Here is an 8262-nt window from a genome sequence, read left to right as displayed (position 1 = left end):
GGAAGAAAGGGGGTTGTCTGCATCGAATGCCTGCACCAAGCAAAAATTAGCTGTCCATGCCACAATAAAGGGGTTGGAAAGAAAGCAGGGACACTCACTGGACACCTATGGGAAAATCCAACCTGGATCCACACACCCACGCGAAGGCACCGGCGATGTGACATCACACAGGTGCACTTCAACTCAGCCAGTATGATTAGTTAATACCCCTCAACCACACCTCTCCAGTCAGTGGCAGGCAATAGGAAGGGATAAATACTAGACTAGGCAATCCACCCCTTCTTGTTCAGGGGTTCTCTTGGAGGGCAGGGGCACACACGTACCGTGTCTCCTCTCAGGGCTAGACTTGAGCTCTCAGGCCTCTCTTGCGACTCCTGCTCTTGGTTCTGCATGCTCGGTGTCACGCTCCTCTCCCCGTGTTCTTTCCATGTTTTTCCGCACTCCCCTGAAGTGGCTGAAGCGGCCCTTTTCAGTCGCGAATTTCCCCACTGCCCCACCATGCAGGCTTGCGTGCTTTCCCGAGATGGCATGCGCTTTTGAGGACTGTAGTACCTGAAACTTTTGTGCTGTCATAAAAGTGACTTGAATTTACAAGCCGCATGAATTCTTTCACTTGACAAGGAAGAGCCGAGCTAAACCACCCCAGAAAGCTAACATACTTGGTGCCATGACTCAGATAAAACCTGTCTCTGGAATCCACCTTTGAGGTAAGGCCAGGCTTGGGACAAAACCTTCTGTCTCTGGAGGCAAGTGCGCATCTCTCGGCCTCACTGACTCGCTTTTGGGGCACATTCCTCCATTATGGACTTCACTGGTCACCGCCCTGTGTTTTCTAAGTGTCAGACTTCAACCACGAGCCTTGGTCTCTGAAACCACCAGCCTTCGTGGGAGTGAGATGGAGCCTTCTGCCCCCATATATGGCTGTGGACCCGGCCCTTATGGGACCACTCAACCCTGCCCTTCGGAGTGGCATGGACAGAGAATTTGGGTCTACTTCGCCTGGTGCCAATGTCGGTAGCCACGTGCTCTGACAAGACGGATGCTGGAGCCCTGTCACTAACCGTGCTCCACACGGCTGCCTTCCTACTCTCCTATGCCATTCCTGCTTCCATGTCTTGCTACCTGAGCCTCTTTTCCATGATGCCATTTGAGGTAGTTTATTGTGCCAACCTGGCCAATAAACACACGTGGGGTGAATCGAAGGGCGGAGGGATAAATGGCTCAGTGAGCCTCCCCTTTCTAGTTCTTTCTAGTTCTTGGGTCTCTTGCTTTCTGAGGGTCAAACCAGGATGCAGCTGTCATAGCTAGTTCCCTGCTTTAGCTGACAAGGCTCCCTTCCTGCAAGACATCCCTGAGGAGAAGCCACTTGGACCTACCTCTATGCAGCCCTGGGTGCTGGAGCAGCCGTGTGAAGACCCCTGCCAGCGCTGAGATGTTTACACATTCACTGATTCGGCTTTCCTCCTGCAATTGTTGTCATTGCCTCTGTTTTGTGAGATGGAGGAGGACTTTGTGGATTGGTGTTGGACATATGGGTTAATGTTGAACTTGTGGGCTTGGGCAGCACTGGGTTGGGATGTTTTCTTGATGCACACTTTATATAACTCTCTCTTATACAGGAGTTTCTGTGGATTTTTTTCTCTCTAATGCACCCAGACTAACCCAGAAGACTGCTGCCTTTAAGTCCTGCACTCTGTTCCTAAGTACTCGCTTCCTGTTTCCTTTCTGGCTGCCTTCTTACAGCCTACAAAGTTCTGCTCACCTGTGCTGTCCGATCTGTCCGTCTCTCTCTCTATAGGGCACCCCCTCTTCCCCATGCTTTCTCTTCTCAGTCCCCTGACTTTTCCGACATTTTACATGATACCTGAACACGCGACCCTCTGCTGACTCATCGCCAAGGTGTCGTCTCCTGCTCCATCCCTGGTCTAACCGCAGGTCCTGGGGGGATCTTGTCGGTCGGCTAGCCTGACCCTTCCGGTCACGTCCGGTTTGTCCCCAAGTCTGTTCCAGTTGTTCCTCTGGTCCTTCCTAGTTTCTCCAAGCATCCCTCCCCCACTTTATAGATAAACTGGTGCAAGGGAATGCCTAGTTTTCTTGACTTCAGCTCTATTTTATTTTTGGTGTTTGGTCTTTGTTTTCCGTCTCTCTCCCTCTCTCTCTCCCTCTCTTTGTTTCCTTTTGCCAAGCTGTTGCCAAAAGGCATTTGAAAGTAAGGTCACTGAACAAGTTGCTAACCCTGTCATTTCCAAGACCACTCAAGAGCCTTCCTAAGCACAGCTGTGCCTCCTGCCTCCAGCATCCACACAGTGGATGGGCCCATACACCGGACTTTTTACATTCCCTCGTACAATTCTGCTGGGTTGACATACACATGGCCAAGGATTACAGGCTGCATTCAGACAGAGTCATTTTCCCACCAAAGGTCCTGGTGAGACCACCCACTAGCAGGTGGTTCCCTTTGAAGATCCTAAAGATCCCATTCATTAGTCAGTGTACCCTAATGGCCCTCAGTGGAGGTCCTCTAATGCCTGGCTTGCAATCTAGAAAATGTGCCATCCTGGCCAACAGTTGGAGGCTGGATCCCGACGCCACCACAAACAGAGACATCTCTCTGAGGCTCTCAGGTTCCAGGGAACTGGAATTTTTGTTTATGACTCCAAGACCAAGGCGCTCTAACCTTATGGTGTGCTTTTTAGATGGGCAACCGGGAGTCCATTCCACGTGCACTGCGTTTGACCTGTATCATGACTTGGCCTGGAAGGATGTAATGATAATTCTTGGACAGACTATGACAGACTTTGAGAAAAAGCGAGTACCAGAGGAAGCTAAGAAATTTTCAGATGTTTAACTATTGCGATGCAACCCTTTACAATACAAACAGGGAGCAAGAGGAGGAGAAAAGGAACGAAGCTAGGCATGCGCAGGTACTGGTCACCACAGCTAATCAGCGCCCATCTACTGCCTCCCAGGTTCCAAAGACCCTGCACGGGGACCAAGCCTCACGTGTGTCAGCATCTGGGCCACTTGTGTGCAAGGATTTCCCTAATAGAAATAGGCCTCCCTGAGAGCCATGGTATCGCTGTAAACAAACTGGCCACTGGCAGCGCTCTGTCTTATGGGGAAGAGCCTGGATGAGAGTGGTCTTCTGGTCAGTCTGCAACTGTCAACTGAAGACAGAAGCAGCCCGGCCGACGGCCCAGGAGCAAAGGATTGCTGCGACTGGTGTGAAACCCTGGTGGTGCATGGATGCTGGCAGGTAGGCCGTCAATTTTTCCCATTTAGTTCTGTCTACTCTCCCCTAGCCTCCTCCCTCAAATTCCAAGCCGTAGCTTGCCAAGTAGGAATACCTTACTGTCTCCACTGTTCTTGGAGACCACAATCCTCAGGGTCAGTAAAGAATTAATGAACACTTAAAGCTAACCCTCAGGAAACTGACACAAGAGACTCAGATGGACTGGAAAGATGCACTGCCAATAGCTCAGTTACGTCTCAGAATCGCTCTGTGGCACCCTGCATGTTTAAGCCCCTATGAAGTCTTATGTGGGCGGCCTTTCCTCATAGCAGAGCCAGTTGAAGATGCCAAAGTATCCTTAATAGAGCAATATGCCTTAAGAGTAGCCCAATGCCAAGTGCATGGATTTATCTAGGCCCAAATGGTGGGAAGCCAACTCCCTTGTGCCTCCATGGAGACATAGTTCTTATAAAAACCTAGAAAGCCCTCCCCTGAGAAGAATTTGTTTCAAAGGACGACATTGATTCTGCAGCTCCGGGAGATGGACATATCTGATCAGAGCACACGGGACAGATGAAGGGGAAGGAGGAGAGAGTGGAGCACAGCCTGGCCCACCAGGCCGTGAGGATGATGTTCCTGAGTAGAGCAGCCAGTCCACAGAGAGAGCAACATGGCTGACCCCACTATGAGACATAATGCCCCTCAGTGACCAAGGGCAATACAGGGGACAGCACCGGAGACACAGTGTGGGAATTGCACCTGACCTGATCCCACCACACCGAGGCAAAGCACTGGGGGAGTGCAGCGGAACAGCAAGGGAATGGAGTGGCAAGGTCCCCAGGGAATGCTGAAAGTGGATGTTGGGGCCAGGGTGTGGTGCCCCAATAGACTGGACTGGAAAACACTCCTAAGGGCCAACAAACAAACCTTGAACTAACTACAAGCTTTTCTTTCGTGAAGTGTTTTGTTTTGTTCTTTGTCAGTGGTTTGTTTTTGTTGTTTTGTTGTCTGGTTGTAGACTATTGCTCTGTTTTCCTCTGTCTTGTTTTCGTGCATGTTAGTGTCTCCACAGATCTGTCTGAATAGGACAGGCTGGATGAACTATCTGGAGGAAAAACAATGGGACCGACAGTTCCGGGGGGGATATGGGGTGGGGGTGGGGTAAGGGGATAAGGAAGTGGTGTCAACAAACACAGGGACAAGGGAACAACATGGGACCCAAAATGGTAGTGAGGGGGGAGTGGTAGGCCTGGTTGGGGAATGATCAAGGGTAAGGTTGCGCAGAGAAGAGGTATAGCTGTAGCCCAGGTGGGGACGGAGCATGGTAGTGGGGCAGGAGGAAAGTCAAGGGAGATGGAGGAAAGAGCTAGGAGTCAAGGGGCATTCATGGAGGTCTAGACAAAGACATGTACATGCAAATATATATATGAGGGTGGGGAAATAGATCTATGTGTCTATATTTATAGGTTTAGTATTAAGGTGGCAGAATGACCTTGGGCCTCTACTCAAGCACTCCCTCCATGCATGAATACTTTCTTTTATTAAATTGGCACTCTACGATGCTCACCCTCCCAACACAACTGCTGAAGCCAAAGCAGGTGAACAAGTAAATGTGGTGAAGAAAGCTGATGGTGCCTGGCTATCAAAAGAGATAGTGTCTGGGGTCTTAAAGGCTTGAAGATAAACAAGCGGCCATCTAGCTCAGAAGCAACAAAGCCCACATGGAAGAACACACCAGCCTGTGTGATCACATGGTCCCGAAGGGATCAGTTATCAGGCATCAAAGAACAGAAAATCATATCATTGGCTGCACACCTCCATGATACGATCGCCAAAGACAAATGGATGCATAAGCAAATATGGCAAAGAAAGCTGATGGTGCCCAGCTATCGAAAGAGATAGTGTCTGGGGTCTTAAAGGCTTGAAGATAAACAAGCGGCCATCTAGCTCAGAAGTAACAAAGCCCACATGGAAGAAGCACACCAGCCTGTGCAATCACGAGTTGCCAAAGGGACCAGGTATAAGACATCATGCAAAATATATATATATATATACCATAGTGAATGAAGGGGGAAGTGCAGAGTAGAGACCTAAGGCCCATTTTTCAGCCACTGGAGATCTCCTCATAGAGGGGTTTAGGAGAGGAGATGGGTCAGTCAGGGTGCGATGTAGTACCGATGAAGAAGACAGCTTTCCCCCAGATACTGGATGCTTCCTCCCCCAACTACCATGATCCGAATTCTATCTTGCAGGACTGGATAGGGCAGAGGTTGTACACTGGTGCATATGAGGGCTAGAGGCACAGGGAATCCAGGGTGGACGATACCTTCGGGACCAGGGGTGTGAGGGGCGATGCTGGGAGAGTGGGTTGGAAAGGAGGAACTAATTACAAGGATCCACATGTGACCTCCTCCCTGGGAGATGGACAGCAGAGAAGGGGGGAAGGGAGACCCCGGATAGGGCAAGATATGACAAAATAACAATCTATAAATTATCAAGGGCTCATGAGGGAGGGGCGAGCGGGGAGGGAGGGGGAAAAAAGGGGGACCTGCTGCAAAGGGCTTAAGTGGAGAGCAAATGCTTTGAAAATGATTAGGGCAAAGAATGTACGGATGTACTTTATATAATTGATGTATGTATGTATATGTATGCATTGTGATAAGAGTTGTATTAGCCCCTAATAAAATGTAAAAAAAAAATTCCCAGCTCCAGCTAGTGTGAAAGGGACCAATCTCAGTAACCCTCTCTACCCCTACTGCCATTAAAGTTCCAGCACAGACGGCAGGGATCCACCGTTCAGGGGTGAAGCTGTGGAAGTCATTGGGACTGGTCCCTCTGACTCAGAGCAAATGGAGCAAGAAATGTACACATGTAAACCATGAGACGGCCTTAAGATGGTGTTGTGTCAGCACCCTGAGAGAGTTACGTGCTCTGCAGAAAAGCTTACCTCAAATCCACAACAGTTTTTAAACTAGTATATGCTATGACACAATTCTGTGTTTAAAGTAAGTTTGCAGGCCGTGTCAGTCAATCCAGTGTTAGTACCTCCTGAGATTTCCTTTGGAATCTTCCAGTGTGACACTAACCCACACTTCCCTGGACACTGCCATCCCATTGCTCATGCTATAGCCTTACCTCAGTCTTCATCTGTCTTGTCTTTCAGAAGTCGTCAGATTACTAATGACACTGAGCCAAGTTTGCCATCCCCAGGACTACCAAGGATTAGACAACCTCAACCCCATCCACCATGGGCTCCTAAGTGGATGACAACCTGTCCCAATAGATCAGGGTGGGTGTGAAGTCCCACTTCATGTCCATTTGTGAGCAGGAAGTAGCCAGAAGGACTGCCGCCACCCAGTATCCCCTGGGATTTGGGTCCCTACTCCTTCAGTGGGGAATGAAAGGTAAGCTCTATTAGGGGTAAAGGGAGTTGTCTCCACTGAATGCCATTGTTAAATGGAAATTAGCTGTTTATGCCACAGTAAAGGGGTTGGAAAGCATCCATGCACACTCATTAGACACCTATGAGAAATCCAACCAGGGCCCGCATACACAGACTAGGCACCAGCAACACACATCACACAGGTGTGCTTGAACTCAGCCCATAAGATTGGTCAATACCCTCAACCACGCCTCCCCAGCCAGTGGGGATAGGTGGGGATAAATACCAGATTAAGGGCAAGCCACCCATCATGTTCAGGTGCTCTTTGGGGGGCAGGGCACCCACGCATCACCTGCACCATCTCAGGGCTCGACTTGGCTCTCGCTCAGGCTGCTCTGTCTCCGTTCTTGGGATTCCTGCCCTTGGTTCTGCCTGCTTGGTTTCCCGGTTGTCTTCTGGTATCCTTTCCACGTGTTTTTACGCACTCCCCTGAAGTGGCTACAGTGGCCATTTTCAGTGCAGAACTTTCCCGTGGCTCCCGCTATGCGGCCTTGCACGGTTCCTAGAAATAGTGTGCACTTGTTGAGACTGCGACACCTGAAATCTCCCTTTCTCTCATGAAATTACTTGGATTTACAAAAGTGCTTCAGCTACGTGAATTCTTTCAGCATTGAGAAGCGAGAATCAAGGTAAAACCTGAACAATTTCAAAATGATCTCCGCTTATGATATTGCCTACGGGTCCACTTTTGAGAATTTTTGTTCTCTTTATAGTCAGGTGCCATACATGCAAGAAGTTGTAGCTTTTGATCTGCCTCAGTAAGTGCATCATATCCTCTTCGCTTTCACCAAAGTCGTGTCATGTGCATAGTCCAGGTTGATAATGATTCTTCCTCCAATCCTGATGCAATATTCGCCTTCATATATTCCGGCATCTCAGGTTACTTTCTCAGGAGAGGCTACATCCCTAATGGGCTTCCTGAATTGAAATATACGTGCAAGATAGATGTTCTGTCCCAACACATGCTTCTTGTCTATGTACAGCTTCTGCACAAGTAAACATTCCAGAATTCACATTCTTTACAATGCTAAGTATAACTGATAGTCATCTGAGATCAAGGCTGATGTCAGATGGCTCTTGACTGGGAGAATACCAGAAAGATGTTTATACAACCGTGTGGCTCTTAACAAAGTATGGTTAACATGGTAAAGAAAGTGAATTCCAGAATGCGTAATGAGGTGAAACTAGACCAGAATAGTAAGAGGAGGAGATATTTAAGAACTAGAGGATATTTCTATGTTTCATCAGTGCTATACTGTACCCTAGACCCATCATCTCTTCCATGTGGCCCTTCTGTGAGGACTCTCCAATTATCTTATAGGGGGGGTTGGGTCTCCACCTTGTTTACACTTCCTCATGTCAATCTGATAGGGACTGATTCCATTCCCACACATGGTGACTCTATAGGTCCCTTTAATTTTCCCCAATGTTTTATTTTTCATGTTGGATATGGTCAGATTTTCATAAGTGACATAATAGATGACAAGGCCTCTGAAAGGCAAGAGTACCCAGACTTTACCTTTGAATTGACCCTGCTCCTGCCAGTTCCAGTATGGTTGGGGAAGGTCAGGAGTTTGTTACACTTGGC

Source organism: Tenrec ecaudatus, chromosome 13, assembly GCF_050624435.1.
Source record: "Tenrec ecaudatus isolate mTenEca1 chromosome 13, mTenEca1.hap1, whole genome shotgun sequence".
Lineage (NCBI taxonomy): Eukaryota > Metazoa > Chordata > Mammalia > Afrosoricida > Tenrecidae > Tenrec > Tenrec ecaudatus.
This window is presented reverse-complemented; position numbering follows the sequence as displayed.